Source organism: Mytilus galloprovincialis, chromosome 14, assembly GCF_965363235.1.
Source record: "Mytilus galloprovincialis chromosome 14, xbMytGall1.hap1.1, whole genome shotgun sequence".
NCBI classification, from domain to species: Eukaryota; Metazoa; Mollusca; class Bivalvia; order Mytilida; family Mytilidae; genus Mytilus; species Mytilus galloprovincialis.
Genome location: NC_134851.1, coordinates 8,398,850 through 8,420,441, shown reverse-complemented (window position 1 = coordinate 8,420,441; position 21,592 = coordinate 8,398,850). Strand labels below are relative to the sequence as shown.

Sequence of the window (21,592 nt, the reverse complement as noted above, 5' to 3'; positions counted from 1 at the left end):
TTACTTACGGATCTTTTCAGCCAGAAATCAAACATTGTATTGAAGTTGTCATGCGATCCATGAATACTACAATATCCTGACTGACTATTTTTAATATCTTCTTCAGAATATCGGTCGTCTGTTGCCTGGTACTTTGAATCACCACATTTAATTTTGATTGTGTTAGTCACCCTAAACTCATATTTTCTTGTTATATCATTGATCTTTCTTGATAATTTTTTAAATAAAGTGTTTCCGTCTGATATGTTCTCAGGTTTTTTACCTGACGGGTTTTCGTTATCAGATCTTGACCAAATCTGAACAGCAATTGTATTATTTGACTTACAAATAACACATCGTTTCATAGCATTTGTTTTTTTATAACAAAAAAGTCCAATTTCATGATACAGTATTGGCTTTTCAAAGATGGAATCACGCATACAGAAACCGACGATCAAGTGACTGTATAAAGCAGGTGGTAAAAAAGCGAATTCGATGCATAGCCACGGTGACCTAACACATTTGTCGTTATTCATGCCTTCACATATGGTTTCGAATGAACAGGAAAGTTTTGTAACTGCACTTGGACATATAAGTTCGTCTTTGTTGTACTCTACGATTATGTCGAACTTTTTCATTACGTCAATTATATAGTCAAAATTGTATTGAAATTCAGGAAATTCACGGCATTTACCCTGTAATATTGTTTTAAGTACGTCTTTCCGTATAACTCCAGTTTCTTTAAAGTCGTGAAGTGTCTGGTAATGAGGTTGAGATGTTATCGATGGTAATTTATCTGCATTAACAATGCATTTAAATGCGTATATTAGCCAGGATGGATTGATAATAACACAATCCTTTAAACATTCGTCTTCGAAAAAAATCAAGTTTCCAAGTTGATGCTGAAATCTTAAAAACAGAATAACGTCAAAGTCAGAAATTAAAAAATGTGGTTCCTTATCTGCTTGCATCTTAACATCCTCAAGTTTTAATATATTTTTTCCTTTCTCTCTTAATGTGTTAAGAGTCCTTTCGAATTTAATAAATTTAACAGGATAATCCTCTCCCCATACAGGCATGTCTTTCGCAACGTCGAAAATCCTTCTTCTAAGGTCATCAAATACTTTCTTATGTGAAATTGTATTTGAGACATGCATGATTTCTCCCCTTACATGATCTATACGTTTAGTATTTTTCAACATTGTGGTCAAGTTATTTTCTAAGTCCTCCTTCCTTTTATTAAGATCCTAAAATTGAATAAAGATCAGTGTGATTTCAACAGTTTAATCACGTATTTGGCATTTGAGATTATAAAGGATTACAATAAATGAAAGTATTTTTTAAAGTGGTGTGACTACACGAAAGGCTACTTGATAATATGATTTGATATGCATACACAACTTGATCTATTTACGTACTTGTTCCCAGATATGAACTACTAGTATATGTTTAATCTTATAGAGACATAACGTGCACATAGGACGGTGACCAATATACACACATATCGATGCGTTCAAAATAAAATTCTGAAGTAGGAAAAAGTGGTAAGGGTTCATATACTTGGAAATATTCCACACAGCCCTACGTTTGACCTTTGAACACAAGAGGAGGGCATATAAGCTTTCTATTTTATGAAAAACCTTTTACGAAACTTGTTGTTAAAGTAACACAGTTTAAGCCGCAAAGGGAGTTCTTATTATTTATGGACCTTTCTTTTACAATTCGTTTTTATATCCTTTATATACCTTGCACATTGAAAATAAACGGGTTTGGTACATATATACATGTGAACGTATTTTTTTTTCTTCAAAACTACGCTTAGTTAGCGACTTAAATGCACATATCTAACATCAGACAATAATATATATACAGATTATTCGAAAGCGAATCCACTGTACTTTCTTTTTTTCAGGTGGTCAATGATCTGTATGGTTAATTATGTGTATTAATAAGAATCATTTGCCCCTACACCCGTTTGTGTTCTGTTAATTACAATCTATTTACGTGACTTTCCCTAGGTCAACATCATTTGGGTTTTAACGCATATTGTTTTCCATAATACTCCTTACTTACTACAAGGGTTTTCAAATATGTGAAACTTTTATAGACAAACATAATTAAACACACGACAAAACCAATGATAAAAGCATCCTTGGTATTTTTAAATATCTAAAACTAAATGTTTCGCGTGCCTCCTAGTTTTTTTTAAAACATACAGTTTTGAAAATATCATTGTTTACAATAACAAACTTATTTTAATCGTAGGTGTATGTGGTATCTAGAAACAAAACAAAAAAAGTTGTTTAACAGTTTCTTTGTTTTCATGTTGTGTTCGCTTCTGTATCATCACATTTTTGTATACTGTACGCTTCGTTGCGACAATATTGTATTTGTCAATGAATTTAACATGAATAAAAATGTGCTTTGATATGATTTTAACCAATATCAATGTTAAAAAGCAATACTTTACCAGCATTTTATGCAGACTTCAACCTTTTACATCTGTGTCATTGTCGAAACACTCTTTCAGTTATTTTGTACGTGTTACATTTACGCGAAAAATGCCTTTGTCCACTCATATAAGTTTCATTCATGTTGATGTGGTTAACATTTCGTACTTACAAGCATTTGGAAACACAGCAAGTTTGTAAAAAGCAAGATATGTATATTAGCGTTACAATATGGCGCCCAGGTTCCTGCATAATCTTGTTTAACTTCAAAATGGGATACAAATGATACATGGATCATTTTTATTACGTCTTTACACTAAATTCGTTGGATATATAATAACTGTTACTTAAGTCTTGAATAACATGATTTATCATTTAGTTGTAATTTGGTTTAACATAACAAACAGTTACTGTACAATAACTTGTATTATGATAGTTTATGTGAATTGTATTTGTGTCTTGTGCCAATATTTTGAGTTGAGCCGATTGCAACTATACAGTTAACATCAGTGTTCTAGGTTTATGGGGGGGGGGTAGCGAGGGCTCACATGTTTGAGTACAACACATTCTGTATCTGCCTGTCTAACGTCAGGAGCCTGTAGTACAATGGTTTTATATATTCTGTTCATTTGGTTTTTATTAATAAACAATTCAATAGAATTAATGAACCAGTTAGTTTCTCGTTGAACATCTCCTATAATGGGAACTTTAATAGCCGACTATACGGTAAAGGTTTTCATATTTTTGAATTTCTTACGTTGGACTATAATAGTTGCTAATACCCACTTCAATTTAAAATTTGTAAAAATCTGTCTCAGTGGACATCATTCTATATCTTCAATTTTGAATATGTAAATTAACCCAACAGAAACCATTTGGATTGCCATCTGATACATTCAGTAAACACAGTTGAACGAACTCATATAGTCATGATAGTTACGTTCGTTTAAACAATTTGGAAAAGTAAGAGGTCATTGAAATTTTATTGGCTGTTCTATATTTTTGAAACTTTATTTTAACTGGAATATATCATAACCGTTTATTTCATCTGGAATAACGTTAAAAATCTTAATTTTCAAAAGAAAATTTTGGTTAAATGTACGCTGTTTAACATTGCATTTTTGGCTTTGGATGACTGATATTTCATAATCAACTTCTTCGACTACGTTTACAGATAAAAATTTAAATTAAATGACACGGAAAAGGGTCGATGATGCTGTCCAGATTACCCTAAAAGAAAGAGATTTGTGATGGTTTTTGTCAACTGTACAGTGATTATTTAAAAACGAGCAACGAACTCGACACATTTGGTGAAACAAACAGTACAATAAGAAAAAACTTAATTAGTTTTTCATGAGTTCTGGGGAACATTTGATGAAACAAAGTTATAAATCATTCATCAATGCTTAATATATTGATACACACATATTTATGTAAGAAAAGATATTCAACATTGTTTCCCTAAAAAAAAATAGAAAATTGCACCATGTCTTTACGTTTTGCATGGAGCATTTTTAGCAAACGTTTCATACAAAATATTAAACTTTATAGTTGATTTAATTAAATAACATGCACGTCGACACATTAATATATGTTTTTTTTAATTTCTATAAAGGCATTATTGTCATTCTAAATGTTGTCATGGTTATCGCTTCGAACGCGTCAACTTCCGGATTCATGTGTATAGGTGGTATACGGGGTGATATTGACATATAGAATGATTTTGCAATCAAAACTTCAGGTAGAAACGTTACATAAGATCAATAAAGTTCATCCTTTTTTTCCACGCATATAATTTTTTTTCGAATGTCGGAGCCCCACTTGACAGTCTCGAGAATAACCAAAATATTGGAAAACCACACAGTTCCATTCCCAAACTGTGAGTTTGGTGTGAACAAGATATTTCTCCTTGTTAGTGAAAACTCTTGCGCTTTTAATATTCAAATTGTAACTGTCTCGAGTTGAGAAATATCGTAACACACAGCTGTGAAAACTATTTATTTGTCCATGCAGTTATAGCAACCAGAAAAACATAATTTGTTTTCTAATTTGTTTAAGCGAAATATTTAAAATTCAACTGTACATTTATTCATTTATCATTTTACTATGTTTAAATCTATGTAAAAATTAGAATGGAGATAGGAATGTGTCAAAGAGACAACAACCCGGCCATAGAGTAAACAACCGCAGAAGGCCACCAATGGGTCTTCAATGTAGCCAGAAACTCCCGCACCCTGAGGTGTCCCCTACACACATATGCTTACTAGTTCAGTGATAATGAACGTCATGGTAAACTACTAATTATACACAATAAACTAAAATTAAGATTTAAAAAGGCCAGTGGACAGGGACAGCCACGAAATTGCGTCTTGTTTAAATATACTTTTTCACTTTTTTCGGTCTTTGGGAAAATGTTGTTTGTGCTGTATTTAGATTCTTCTACCACGAAATTTGTTTTACAAGCACACGTATAAAAATTGCGGTTTTTATCCAACAAAATTATAAGTTTGAACGTAGTTTTCAATTTAGACTCGTTTATATTTTTTCGTTTGGGCTTGTGTCATATTTTCCCTGCGGTTTATATGATCCGTTCATCCTATATTGACTTTTAAAATTCAAGAGTCTATTTAAAAATGAGGGTACATTTTATATGGCCTTCCAAATACCGTTTCGATCCCTAACATCACTGAAGAGACATTTATTGTCGAAATCCGGATCTGGTGTACAAAAAAAAATATTGACACCTTATGTTTGTGGCATAACATCGTAGCCACAAGTTAATTGTTTTCTGTTTAGTATTAAATTTATATTAAGATCCATTTTGTTACATCTTGTGATCAATTTTATTTGGCAATCGCCAATGGCAGTCAGCAGGGTTAAAGAACATCAGTTGTTCGACCTGTTAGTCAAATGCGTTTTGATTGAATATACTTTTTCACTTGTTTTGGTCTTTTGGGAAATGTTGTTTGTTGTGTATTTAGATTCTTCTACCACGAAATGTGTTTTACATGCACACGTATAAACATTGCGGTTTGTATCCGACGCAATTATAGGTTTGAACGTAGTTTTCAATTTAGACTCGTTTATATTATTTCGTTTGGGCTTGTGTCATATTTTCCCTCCGGTTTATATGATCCGTTCATCCTATATTGACTCTTAAAATTCAAGAGTCTATCTAAAAATGAGGGTACATTTTCTATGGTCTTCCAAATACCGTTTCGATCCCTAACATCACTGAAGAGACATTTATTGTCGAAATCCGGATCTGGTGTACAAAAAAAAAATATTGACACCTTATGTGTGTGGCATAACATCGTGGCCACAATTTAAATTGTTTTCTGTTTAGTATTAAATTTATATTCAGATCCATTTTGTTACATCTTGTGATCAATTTTTTTTGGCAATTGCTAATGGAAGTCAGCAGGGTAAAAGAACAATAGTTGTTCGACTTGTTAGTCAAATGCGTATTGTTTAAATATATTTTTTCACTTTTTTTGGTCTTTTGGAAAATGTTGTTTGTGCTGTATTTAGATTCTTCTACAACGAAATTTGTTTTACATGCACACGTATACAAATTGCGGTTTTTATCCAACGCAATTATAGGTTTGAACGTAGTTTTCAATTTAGACTCGTTTATATTATTTCGTTTTGGCTTGTGTCATATTTTCCCTCCGGTTTATATGATCCGTTCATCCTATATTGACTCTTAAAATTCAAGAGTCTATCTAAAAATGAGGGTACATTTTCTATAGTCTTCCAAATACCGTTTCGATCCCTAACATCACTGAAGAGACATTTATTGTCGAAATCCGGATCTGGTGTACAAAAAAAAAATATTGACACCTTATGTTTGTGGCATAACATCGTGGCCACAAGTTAATTGTTTTCTGTTTAGTATTAAATTTATATTAAGATCCATTTTGTTACATCTTGTGATCAATTTTATTTGGCAATCGCTAATGGCAGTCAGCAGGGTAAAAGAACAATAGTTGTTCGACTTGTTAGTCAAAAGCGTATTGTTTAAATATATTTTTTCACTTTTTTTGGTCTTTTGGAAAATGTTGTGTGTGCTGTATTTTGATTCTTCTACAACGAAATTTGTTTTACATGCACACGTATAAAAATTGCGCTTTTTATCCAACGCAATCATAGGTTTGAACGTAGTTTTTAATTTAGACTCATATATATTATATATATATATATATATGTTTGCTTTGTTGAGCTATCGTAATAAAATCACAAGCATATTTTCAGATAAGAAACTACATGTACATATCGAAATATAAACAATTAACTTTCTTTCTTAATTCCCCTTATACGCATAAATCCTTCTTGTATTATATAATGTTTGCGTTTTAACTTTTTTGCATCTTTTAATTAAGTTTTTTCAACCGAAGATTGACAATATAATTTGCTTTCTTCACGTAAAATAGCAAAACAGCGACCATTTTACAGATTGTTGTTTCATAGGCAACTGCATGTTTTTTATCGGTTGTTTAAATAACACAAGGCTTGCAAAAATATGAAAATGTCAACACTTTTAGTAATTTTATTTATTCAATTTGTTTTTGTGTTAATGATTTTTTGTTTAAATATGCACACACTTTCAGTAAAACAATACTCTTTTTCAAGTAACTATGTTAATGTTAAGTGAAATAGAACAAACTGCTTGTAAGTGTAAGTATTTTACAAGTAATGTATGGATATAAGTTATAAAATAGAATACTTAACTAACATGTTTAACCCCGCCACATTATTCATGTATGTGCTTGTTCCAAGTCAGGAGCCTGTAATTCAATGGTTGTTGTTTGTTTATGTGTTACATATTTGTTTTTCGTTCATTTTTTTTATATAAATATGGGCATTACTTTTCTCGTTTGAATTGGTTTACATTGTCATATCGGGGCCTTTTATAGATGACTATGCGGTAGGGGATTTGTTCATTGTTGAAGGCCGTACGTCGACCAATAATTGATTATTTTTGTGTCATTTTGGTCTCCTGTGGACAGTTGTCAGATTGGCAATCATACCACATCTTCTTTTTATAATTACTTAGTAATAGCTTGTTTGTGTGATTAACACTTGACTCACAAACAAATATTTTCGACGGTCATTTTTTGAAATGGCGATCTCCATTAAAAATATGTCATTAAAGTTTTGAAGTGTGTTTGATAGTTGACAAATGGTCTCAACTCCTACAGTGGAAATTATGACGTCTTGCAAAAGATGATATTGTCCGTTCATGACCATTCATCGTGATTTGAAAAAAAAACACTGTACAAATATTTGACGACAGTGCAAAAATGATAGTATAAATACAATGATTTTATATAATATATAGCCGTATGATAGATGAGCGAATTCAAAATGGAATTATGTGGTCAAGGTCACTCGACCAATAGTATATGTTCTAAACGAACAGCTATATATTCAGTATTTATGTCTTGAAACCCAATATTAATCGATGCAGTGATAAGGTATTTAAGGTATATCATAAGTATAGACTTTTCGAGACAGATTTTTCTGATTTTCCAAAATGAAGATTTAACCATGCTTTTTTATGAATGTGATAAAAAGTATGGGTCACCGTTCTATTTTTCATGCTATGAGTCGTTGAAAATTGCCTTAATATGGTTCGATTGTCCATGAAAAAACCCACATTGCATAGAAACAATTCTATGTGATATAATTTTGAAATACATTGTGGGAAGATAGGTTTGATTATATATTGTAAGAAACTAAAAAGAAAAGAAAAAATGGTGTCACCGAACTTGTTTCTTTGCTACACGTAAAAATAAAAATCCCTACTAGTCCAATATATTTTTGTTTATAAAAGAGTTTTCTCTCCTTCAATGTCTCATTAAGAAAATGATTATAAAAACAGAAATAAATGATACATAGTTAAATATATTGGATAATACAACAAATCACCAAATGTTCTTTATATGATCAAACAGTCTAACCTTGAAATTGCAAATCTGTCACCAAATTTGCAGATTTGGGCACATAACATGACCGATTGTGCAATCCAAGATGGCGGTATACCATGAATCTATCTTAATGTGTAATACTATGAGAACAAATATTTTTTTTAAAAAGTAGACGAAAAACATCAGGTATATACCATGCAAAGAGGTAGTCGAAAAATGAGTATGTCTACGTTATAAAAAACTAAAATCACATAAATACTGAACTGAAGGTCAAAACGGAAAGTTTCTAATCAAATTGCAAAATAAAAAGCTCAAACACATCAAACAAATGGATGACAACTGTTCATGACTTGGTACAGGCATTTTGTAAGTAGAAATTGTTTGATTGATCCTGCTTTTATAGCTAGATAAACCTGTCACTAATATGACAGTCGCATCAAATTCCATTATACTGACAACGATTATTCTTTCCCATTATTTTAAATGACCAAAACGTAATTGGATTTGCTGTTTTGAAATGAGATTCCTTAATCAATTGATTTTTTTGTAAGTGACACCTAATTTCGGATAAAATATAATGTCCGTTCATCCGAGCATAACTTAGATGTGCAGGATGAGGGTCATTATTAGAATATACGAGTCTGAAACTCGAAAGTAATGAATTAGCTCCACGTGTGTTTCTTTAAACATTATGGCAACACCTTTAAGTCTGGACATGTGCTAAAACTTTTTATCAGTTCTAAAACAGAGAAGTGATTAATATCAGTATACTGAACACTTTTCTTCAGTTGTAATTACTGGATGATCTTGTGATTGTTTATGCTTTATTAAATGTGGCATTTGTGTAATAATTGTTTTAGTGTGTGTCTACACTTTAAACAAGCTAATTCATTACCTGAGACCGAAGGCGAAATATGAATAAGAATGCTCCTTCATCCAATCATATCTTTAATGTGCAGGATGAAGGTCAATCTTAGAATATGAGCATGAGGCTCGAAAGTAATTAATTCCTACCCTAGGGATTATCAGTAAGACCAACACTTTTTCCTGTGGATTTTGTTGTCGACACTAACTTACTTTGAATTATGACACCTCATTTTCGAACAGATGATTATATACTAGGGTCAAGGTCACTGGCCTTCTATGGTCTGGAGGATATGGTTTGTTTCTTTAAACAGAGATATTACATGCAAGCTTTTCCTCTCATAGACAAGTTAAGCTAATTCATTACTTGATCATGAAGGCGAAATATAAATAAGAATTACATTAAACATAGCATATATTAACAACTAAAACGTTTTTTCAAATTTGAACCAACCTGAATATTCATATGTTCATTTCCTGTACACACCATTACAATCGGAGGATTCCTATGTTCACTAGTCTGTGTCTGCTCTTCGTCCGACGCATAGCAAAGAATATTGTCAATCCAAAAGCTTATTTTTTCTGAAAAATATGGAAATGTATACATTAACATCGAAAATAACAAAACATACAAATATTCGTTATATGCATGCTTTCCCTTTGAAGCATGTTCAAAAAGGATGACTACCACACAAAACCACGACACGATCATTTTGCTTTATCGCTAATTTGACTCTAATAACTTTTTATCAAACTTTTCAAATTTTTATCATTTATTATGTTTTCTTCAATATTCATACAAATATTCTACGAATTATGTTAAATGTCACTACTTTGTTATAAAATTGAGAACGGAAATGGGTAATGTGTCAAAGTGACAACAACCCGACCATAGAGCAGACAACAGTCGAAGGCCACCAATGGGTCTTCAATGCAGCGAGAAACTCCCGCACCAGTAGGCGTCCTTCAGCTGGCCCCTTAGATAATATGTATACTAGTACAGTGATAATGGACGTCATACTAAACTCCGACTTATACACAAGAAACTAAAATTAAAAATCATACAAGACTAACAAAGGCCAGAGGCTCCTGACTTGGGACAGGCGCAAAATTGTGGCGGGGTTAAACATGTTTATGAGATATCATCCATCCGCGTATACCTCTTGTCAATGCAGAAAAGTAAATGCATAACAATACGCACATTAAAATTCATTTCAAGAGAAGTCCGAGTCTGATGTCAGAAGATGGAAAAAAAGAAAATAAATAAAATGACAATAATACATAAATAACAACAGACTACTAGCAGTTAACTGACATGCCAGCTCCAAACCTCAATTAAACTGATTGACAGATTATGTCTTCATCATATGAATATTACCATACAAAAGTCTAAAAGTCTGAAAAGACCAGTTTTTGTCTTAATTTGCATGAACTTTTACTCGACATTCTCCAAAAGTATGACTTGTGTCTTAATTTTTCTAGACAAATTTTCATTTATATTAAATTGGTATTAAATTTACTCGACATATTCTTAACATTCTGAATATGGTCTTAAATTTCTTGACATCTTTAAATTTGAATACCGTCTTGAAATTTCTTGACATATTCTCGACATTCTTTTTTTTTTCTCAGTATGGCTTGACATTTCTGAACATTTTGAATTGTGTCTTAAATTTACTTGACAGTTCTGAGCTCTACAAATCATGACCAATATTCATGATATAACTTTAATCTGTATTTCTCTTTACATTATAGACGGTTGTTTCAAGTTACACTTCTTACAAAAAAAATGAAAGTTGGGCAAGTAAAATAATTGAAAATTTGGCTATGAAATCTAAAGCATAAAATATTTTAAATGTGGGTTTTTAAATCTTTACACATTTTGTTCCTAAATATTATAAATTAAATGATTAAAACTGGTCATACTGTAGACATATTTCATTCAACATTCATAACATTCAATGTTAATATGGTAAATAATTATTGTACCAAAATGTGGTTTATATACTAGTACAAAATAGCAAATCATTCATTTAACAGAATCTGTTGGAATACACATGGACATGATGGTCCCCATAAAATTAAGATATTCCACATCCCAGAGTACACGCAACTGTCAAATAGAAATCACTGCTTTACTTGTAATCAGTCATACAACTTATCAGTTGACCGACCATGCCACTACAATTTAAAAAGTTTGTGGATAGATGAAAATGAAATTCATCATTTTGATAAAAAAAAAAATGAATTTAAATGGATGTTCTTCATTAAAATTATGAAGTTTTATTTTAACATAAAAACAAATTGAATAATCACAACTATAATGCCCTTCTCAGGTCAGTCAAACCATCTTTACTTTATTTTACTTACGACACTGTCAATTCAGTCAAACTAAGCAATATCATTTATCATCTAGCGACAAACAAAAATGTATTAAATGACTCAACTGGGTAGACAGATTTATATTACACATTGAAATCAATCGAGTCAAATGTATAATCACTATCAAATAAGTTTAACAAAGTATCACGTGTGTCCTCAAACGATCAAATCAATTGACCTTAATTTCTCAGACGACCTCGTTATACTTAATACGTTTTTTTTTCAATTGATCTGCATTTGGTTTGGATTCAATTATTACACGTCTGTATTATCAGTCAAATATAATTTCCTCAATAATCATAGTCAATCGATTCGATGTTTAACTTTAATTATACATTGCATAATTGATAACGCTGAATATGGCTTACGTAACACACAAACACATTGAAAGCGTGACAATTGATAAAGCAATTGAAATATTCCGTGATTTTTTTCATAAAAAAAAACAAAGGACAAAAACCGATTGCTCCTTTCCCAGGGTAAAATGGATTATTCACGCGAACATGACTGTCATGTCTTCCTGGAAAACAGAATATGAAAGATGGTACACTTTGCAAGAGTGTACACTAATTTTCAGTTATCAAATCAAAATTTTAATTTGCAGATAATTTCTCCGTTAAAGCATTTACTTACAAACTTTATAAAAAATATGCTCCAGAAATTCAAGTATTTACAGCTTTAAAAAGAAAAACAGGTTTTGAGAGTAGGTGCAACATGCAGATAAACGCCTGTTAACCATTTGATTTACGCAGTACTAATATGTATTTCTATTGTCTTGCTTTGAGATTATATTTGCAAGTATACTTTAGACAAAGTGAAAATATTTCAATACCAAGTGTATTTCCTTTTACTGAAATTATTAGACAAAACATTATATAAATAACACATAGCTGAGAGAGTGATAGAGCAGATTGTTAGCCCGAGAAAACATTGTCAACGGCGGCGAAGCCATTTTTGACAATAGTTTTTTGAGTGATACCAATCTATTCTATCACCCTCTCAGCTATGTGATTATTAATATATTATACTGAATGTCTTAACGTTATTATTGCCTTTTACAGATTACTGTTATTCTAAACGTATTTTTATGACGTCATAACTACGTTAAGGGTATTAGAAAAACAACAAAAGTCAACCAAGATGTTTAAATTTTTGTTATTTTAACAGTCAAATACCAAAAACGGAGTCAAACGTAGAACTTAAGCATTGTATTTAATTTCTTGATATAAATTCTATGCATTTTCCATCAAAATCGATTTCTGATTTAAAAACATTGTCACCCGCTAAGCCATGTGTTAGAGTAAATTAACACCCTCGTATTCGCCAATCTAAATATAGCATTTTAACGTAAAGTTTAATAATATCCATTGTCAGTTGACAGAAGTAATTCAAGTGATCTCCACATATAAAAAATATTGAATCGAATTTCCCATGTCGGTCTGACTTGGTACGGTAATTTATATTTATATCTCAGTAGAATGGGTTCGAATCCCGGCGAGGGAAGAACAAAAAAAATTGCGAAAGCAAATTTACAGATCTAACTTTGTTTGGTTGATGTTTAGGCGATTTGTATATATACATATTGGTTACAGAACATAAGTTGTTCGACCTGTTAGTCAAATGCGTTTTGTTTAAACATACTTTTAAATTTTGATAGCAAATTTGCAGATCCAACATTGTTGGGTTGATGTTTAGACGAGTTGTATATACAGAATGTACACAACCATGTATCACCATCAATGCTGGTGATCCGATGGATAAATCTGTTGTAGAGTTGTCACTGGTTAAGACGTACTTTTATATATGATTATTTTCTGTGACTCTATCTTACATTTATTTGTAGGATCCTTACTATAGATAATTAAGCTGATCTGTAAAAATAACATCTCCATGCCTTATATATCATGTACTGTATTACGACGCCCGATTAAAACTGACGTGGAAAGGTAACACCCGACCACCGAAAGCTTCATTTTAACGAAGCCCAGGTAGTCGTGTGGTCTTGTGCACCGGTTACAGTGCAGGCGATTTGGTGCCACGATACCTCAGTATCCCGGCGAGGGAAGTACAAAAAATTTGCTAAAGCAAATTTACAGATCTAACATTGTTGGGTTGATGTTTAGACGAGTTGTATATATATATATGAGTCTGAACAATTGTGTAACAAGACCGATAAATAGATGAAAAACAAAACACTAAAAAGTGTTGAATATCATTGCACAAAGATGGAAAAACTGAACAGATGATATAAATTAAACAATAATTGCAATTACACAATCTTTCAGACTCATATAATTTTTTCTGTTTGTGTAGTATTGTCAATTTTGATGATCCAATACCTATTAAGTTTACTGGTTGGTAGATTCTTATAAACAAGTCTAAATTGAAAACTCCGTTCTAACCTACGATTGCGTTGGATAAAAACCGCAATTTTTATACGTGTGCATGTAAAACAAATTTCGATGTAGAGAGTCTAAATACAGCACAAACAACATTTTCCAAAAGACCAAAAAAGTGAAAAGTAAAATTGAGAATGGAAATGGGGAATGTGTCAAAGAGACAACAACCCGCCCAAATAAAAAACAACAGCAGAGGGTCACCAACAGGTCTTCAATGTAGCGAGAAATTCCCGCACCCGGAGGCGTCCTTCAGCTGGCCCCTAAACAAATATATACTAGTCCAGTGATAATGAACGCCATACTAATTTCCAAATTGTACACAAGAAACTAAAATTAAAATAATACAAGACTAACAAAGGCCAGAGGCTCGTATACTTAAACTAAACGCATTTGACTAACATGTCGAGCAACTGATGTTCTTTAACCCTGCTGACTGCCATTGGCGATTGCCAAATAAAATTGATCGCAAGATAAAAGATCTTAATATAAATTTAATTCTTAACAAAATACAATAAACTCGTGGCCAAGATGATATGCCACACATATAAGGTGTCCAGATATATATTTTTTTATTTTTTTTGTTCACCAGATCCTGATTTCGACAATAAATGTCTCTCCAGTGATGTTAGGGATCGAAAAGGTATTTGGAAGACCATATAATTTACCCTCAATTTGAGATAGACTCTTGAATATATATATATATATATATATATATATATAGATTGCCTAACAATGTAATTTTAACACACTGTTTAGTATGTAAATATAAGAATGTTTAAAATATTTACAAAATGATGAAAATAAACGCAATATTTCGCTAGACCAACTAGCTTTATCAAGCGTGCATCTATCCAGGTGAAATCGGATGTAGATGATAAGAAACTTTTGCAGCTCAACGTCTGTGTTGCACTGAACTGCCTTCAAAATAAGAAAATTTTGCAGCTCAATGTATATGACCTCTTGCATTTAGCTGCTTTGAAAATAAGAAAATTTTGCAGCTCAATGTACATGTTGCACTTGGATTTAGCTACCTTAAAAATACATAATTGGTAGTTGAAGTTAGCAACGTCCATTGGCCAATATTACGGGATAAAAAGGACGATGCTTTGTTTTAAATTATTCTTTATCTTTCCTGTATCTTTTTTCGTCTTTTTCGTTAAGACCATCAGGTTCTAAAGTGTGGAGTTGGTGGATCCAAAAGTTTTCTCTTCTCCTTCTCGCCGTGGTGTCCCATTCGGTGTTGACTTCTATAATTGGAAAGTGACATTATCAAAAGGATGTTTCGTTGAACGAAGATGTCTTGTGAGAGGACAGTTTTTGTTGGTTTTGTACGATGAACGATGGTTATTGAGCCGAATATTAAATTTGTCCATTGTTTCTCCCACATACTGAATGCCACAAGTGTCACATGTTAATATATAAATTGAGTTCTCCGTTTTACAGTTGGAATTAGAGTAGATGGTATAATTTTGTTTAGTAACGGAGCTGATGAAAGAACTGCTTGTATTGGTAGCTTTACAACACAAACAATTCCTTCGACCACATTGTTTGTAGCAACCGGGCGATGGATTAGGCTGCTTGGTTAATACAGATGTCACTAATTTGTCACGGATGTTTTTAGGTCTTCTGAAGGCCATGACTGGTGGTGAAGAAAATACTTTTTTTAGATTTAAATCATTTTCTATAATTTTCCAATGCTTCTGAACAATGGATGACACATTTTTAAAATCAGGATGGTAAGTGAGTACAAGGGGTGTTCTGTTAGCTGCTTTATTCTTATCTTTGTACTCAAGAAGTTCTTGGCGACTAGTTTTGTTTGCTCTTTCGAAAGCGCTATCAATAATGTTGTTATTGTATCCTCGAACAACTAGATGTTTACGAAGTTGTCCAAGTCTAGCATTTTTCGTATTTTCAGTAGAGCATATTCTCTTGATTCGCAATGCCTGGCTGAATGGGATACCACGGGAGCAGTGTTTAGGATGGCAACTTTTAGGAGAAAGGAATTGATGTTTGTCCGTTTGTTTGGTATGAAGGTCCGTTATAATGGTTCCGTTCTTGATGTAACTCGTAGTATCGAGGAAGTTTATTTTCTCCATAGATGATTCATATGTAAATTTTATTGAATGGTGGAAAGAGTTGCAGTGTTCTAGAAATTCATTAAGATGTTCTTGTGAATCTGTCCATTTGAAATCAATATCGTCAATGAATCGGAACCATGATAAGGGCTGATATGGAGCACTAGCCAAGAGGCGTTTTTCAAGTTGGCCCATAAATATGTTGGCATATGACGGGGCCATTTTTGTGCCAATACTAGTACCGTCTATTTGGAGATAGTGTTTTTCATTGAAAGAGAAGTTGTTATTCTCCAGTACTAGTTTCAGAAGTGTAACAAGGCACTGAGTAGGAGGATTTTTTTCACTACGAGTGTTCCATGCCTCTTCACAGGCTGCTATTCCTTCGTCTTGTGGAATGTTGGTATATAAAGAAGACACGTCCATGGATGCAAGTATAGTATTGCTTGGTAAAGGATTGAGGCTTTCCATTTTCTTGAGATAATCAGTTGTATACCAAACAAACGGACAAACATCAATTCCTTTCTCCTAAAAGTTGCCATCCTAAACACTGCTCCCGTGGTATCCCATTCAGCCAGGCATTGCGAATCAAGAGAATATGCTCTACTGAAAATACGAAAAATGCTAGACTTGGACAACTTCGTAAACATCTAGTTGTTCGAGGATACAATAACAACATTATTGATAGCGCTTTCGAAAGAGCAAACAAAACTAGTCGCCAAGAACTTCTTGAGTACAAAGATAAGAATAAAGCAGCTAACAGAACACCCCTTGTACTCACTTACCATCCTGATTTTAAAAATGTGTCATCCATTGTTCAGAAGCATTGGAAAATTATAGAAAATGATTTAAATCTAAAAAAAGTATTTTCTTCACCACCAGTCATGGCCTTCAGAAGACCTAAAAACATCCGTGACAAATTAGTGACATCTGTATTAACCAAGCAGCCTAATCCATCGCCCGGTTGCTACAAACAATGTGGTCGAAGGAATTGTTTGTGTTGTAAAGCTACCAATACAAGCAGTTCTTTCATCAGCTCCGTTACTAAACAAAAGTATACCATCTACTCTAATTCCAACTGTAAAACGGAGAACTCAATTTATATATTAACATGTGACACTTGTGGCATTCAGTATGTGGGAGAAACAATGGACAAATTTAATATTCGGCTCAATAACCATCGTTCATCGTACAAAACCAACAAAAACTGTCCTCTCACAAGACATCTTCGTTCAACGAAACATCCTTTTGATAATGTCACTTTCCAAATTATAGAAGTCAACACCGAATGGGACACCACGGCGAGAAGGAGAAGAGAAAACTTTTGGATCCACCAACTCCACACTTTAGAACCTGATGGTCTTAACGAAAAAGACGAAAAAAGATACAGGAAAGATAAAGAATAATTTAAAACAAAGCATCGTCCTTTTTATCCCGTAATATTGGCCAATGGACGTTGCTAACTTCAACTACCAATTATGTATTTTTAAGGTAGCTAAATCCAAGTGCAACATGTACATTGAGCTGCAAAATTTTCTTATTTTCAAAGCAGCTAAATGCAAGAGGTCATATACATTGAGCTGCAAAATTTTCTTATTTTGAAGGCAGTTCAGTGCAACACAGACGTTGAGCTGCAAAAGTTTCTTATCATCTACATCCGATTTCACCTGGATAGATGCACGCTTGATAAAGCTAGTTGGTCTAGCGAAATATTGCGTTTATTTTCATCATTTTGTAAATATTTTAAACATTCTTATATTTACATACTAAACAGTGTGTTAAAATTACATTGTTAGGCAATTTATAATTTTATTTGTGTAATTGAATTAATCTCTGTACTGATTAATCCACACTCCCATAGATTTGTATGTCATGTGCTGCTATTTATAGGCACTTATATATATATATATTGGTTCACTTATGCACGTACTTGATGAAATTAATAGCAATGGTTGAATTTATTCAAATTTGCTATTGTCCTTTCCAACTTTTATGTATATAGTTAGTAAATAGTCTGTCAAGACAATTTTTTGTTCTCATTTTGTTATTTTTTTGGTGCTTGATTTTATGGTTTGACCGTGGATATCAATTGAAATATCCTATTGACCTAGCTATTTTGACGCTGGAACCTAAATGCAATCAATAGATTACTTTCTCTTTCAAATCTTTCGAATTAGGCGTGCCGATTACTCCTCAACTTGTATGTAGGATTATAGAATTACTGCCACAAAGTAGTCAAACATATCGACTTTTGTATTTTGTTCGACTTGTTTGGTTGATCTAAAGGTGTTTGTAAACTAAATTTGTTTCAACAATAAAGTCATTCAAATGTTGTATACTATTAATGTTTCAACTAGTTTGGTTAAAATAATTAAATGTTACTTGACCAACACATTGTTTTACCTGCTAAGTAATATTAACCATATGTGGTTTCTTTAAAATTCGAGAGAACTTCAGGATAATTTCAAATCTCAGTCTGTTTTCGAAATAGCTTGTGATATTTTAACCCTGTTTACCACCATTCCCCATATGAAATCATATATATATATATTTTTAAATACTTTAAACTACAAATTTTTCTTATGTCATGTTTATATTTCCTGACGTCATACACGCGAAGCAAAGAATGTGGTTTTTTTTTAAATTTGATACATGCTTTATGTGTTTTTTGTTAAATATTTGTTTGTTTTAAGATTGTAACACAATGATGACTGCTGTACCCATATTGTGACTATTTCACCTTTTATGTTTGTTTTGTTCACACATCGTTTCAAATATATTGGAATTTGATGCGACTGTCATACAAGTGATAAGGTTAACGCTATAAAACAAGGTTCATTTCACCATTTTCTATATTTGAAAATGCCTGTACTAAGTAATATGACAGTTGTTGTCCATTCGTTTGATGTGTTAATCATTTGATTTTGCCGTTTGGTTATGGACTTTTTGTTTTGAATTTTCATCGGAGTTCAGTATTTTTTTGTGATTTAACTTTTTTTTTCAATTAAAGTTATTGATATAAATCGTTGACTACACTGTATAACATGTTCATATCAATCATTGTAACAACATATTGTTGCAGGTGTAAACGATAAACATATAGCTTTAATGTCAACACAAAAGTACTTGGAACAAAGCAAATGGCAAACATTCTGTTCCATGTCTAATATACGTGCTTCATTAAGACATTTCATCATGTTTGCCTGTTTTGCCTAATTTGCAATTATAAGCGAACAATTTGAGATATCATGTGGTAGAAAAATTAACCATACTATCCAACTAATGTTTTATATGTGTAAAAACTGTTGTCAGTAAGAAACACAAATAAATATATTTATAATCTGAAAAAAATACCAACATAATCGGTCATTGCCGTCATCTGTAACAATTTAAAGATATAAACTCCTATAAGACTTTCTGAAAAACTTGAAGAGAAACTAACCTTGTTCTGGAACTGAATCTGCAAACGGATCCTCCTCGTTTTTTAAGGTTGTAACTATCAAGTAAATTGCATTTTTCGTTAGAAAGGTCTGATGTGTAGAATAATATTCTGTTTGACCTGCAAAGTCCATAAACGTACATTCTGCCAATTCACAGTCAGATATTTTCGCTTTATTTCCAATTTGTAATAAAGTGTCAATAGTTTCTGTCTCTTCTTTGGTTTTATTCTTTGGTTTACTGGTGAAATATTTCTGTTGATCATTTCTGATCAAGTCATTGCTTGAATGGATGCTCTCTTCTTTCTCAACTAGAAAATGAATTATCTTGTATAAGTCATTGTGAAAATTCAATAAGAATTATACTGAATACTAAACATAATAAGGGATATTTAACTTAACCTTATGAATTATTTCAGTAATCACGACACCAGTTTGTAGCTATAACATACACTACAAACCAGCAAAAGACTGAAGTGATCTATATTTGACCCGACTGTACTGATTGTTAATCGACCACGCTGAATAGGCATGACATGTTCTTTATATGACTAGACTGTAGTCTGAATAATACTTAACAAACCGAACTGTGCTCGACCTTTACTCAACATTTTTTTCACGTCACGTGTCTTTTTTGTTAAACCAGAAAATCAATACAACCGTGATTATAGATCTTCTTTTGCAATATCCTAATGTGTCATAAGGTGGCAGTAACAATTTATTTTATTTATCTATATTTTCTTATCTAATTAGATATATAAAGACACCAGCAGTAGTCTGCTGTTCAAAAGTTATCAATGAATTGAGAGAAAACAATTCCGGGTTACAAGCCAAAACCGATGGAAACACATCGAAACAGCAGAAACACTGAAGTGCAACAAAAACAAACGACATTGAATCATACATAAAAACGAACTATTAGATAACAACTGCAATTTTCTTATATAGTACAGGACATTTAGTGAAAATATGATGAGTAGGAGCTTGTTTTGTCGCTAGCCACAGCTCGCACTTGTATGGCAATGTGAAATATACTGCTAAAAGACAACGTTACATAACAGGAACATAGTACAAACCAACAAAGAACAGATAAAGAAACATATGAATAAACAATAAAATAGAACATTTTGACATATAAACCCCAGAATAACAACGTATACGTAAATAATTTAGGACAGTACAAAAAAAAAACAGATTAATAGTATTATGAGAATTGGACACGGGGAAACTAGTTTAGCCTCTGAATTAGTACACCGAGACACTATGTGAAGTTCTTGTTTATTTGTGCCGAATAAATAATCGGAAGTGTAATACATGACTGCAGACCAATACCCACAAAATTTTTAAACTGATTTTTTAGTTTTGCCAAAAAAAAAAAAAAAAAAAAAAAAAAAAACACGGAAAAGACAATGAAACAAATTGTATTTCTGTCATTTCGCCAACTTTACTAGAATAAGCTTTTAAAAAGGAAGCATTAATACGAAAAAAATAAATAAAGAGCTAACCATACCTTCTTTCGTTGGGGTGTGATGCACGATCTTTTCCTGCGATGGTAAAATACTCAGTGTGCTTTTTGGGGGGGCATCAGTCTGTTTCAAAGAACTATTTATTCCCTCTAATTCAACTTCATTTCTTAACAAATGCTCATATCTTGCTTCTGTTTTTTTGTCTTGAAAGTTAAATAAGAACATTATTATAAATCAGATTCAATCGTGTAATTCAGTTTAGTTTATCGAAATTGTTGAAGAAATGGTCTGTATAGTTTTCGTTTTCTTTGTTCGCCATTCTTCTTTATGAAGTAAAGCAATACCAACTCTTTCAATTTGTCTGTTAGTTTGGAATGTGAAATACTTGTGTAAAGTGTAGAAAAGTCAAATGTTTTGATATTATTGCAATGTGAAAGAGAGCTAGATTGTATGTACTCTCAAAGAATTTTGGGATTTTTAAGTATCCACATCTGATTCACACCACCTCTATAATATGCAGTTTCACAAAGACTTTGAAGCTCTGCTTTGATTGCTGATGAAATAGATGTTAATAATTTAGAAAGAAATTTCGTGAAGCACTTGGAAGACCAAA

At 32.2% G+C, this 21,592-nt stretch overlaps 1 long non-coding RNA gene across 1 annotated transcript; it reads right to left on the bottom strand.

Annotated features, from left to right (window-relative positions):
- Window positions 1-1,109: 1,109 nt before the first annotated feature.
- Window positions 1,110-21,089, bottom strand: LOC143059457 (uncharacterized). The gene is made up of 4 exons (XR_012973484.1): window positions 21,024-21,089; window positions 19,519-19,824; window positions 9,678-9,805; window positions 1,110-1,226 (listed from the first exon to the last, which is right to left on the bottom strand). It is a non-coding gene; the product is annotated as an uncharacterized LOC143059457 (long non-coding RNA).
- Between the last annotated feature and the right edge of the window lie 503 nt (window positions 21,090-21,592).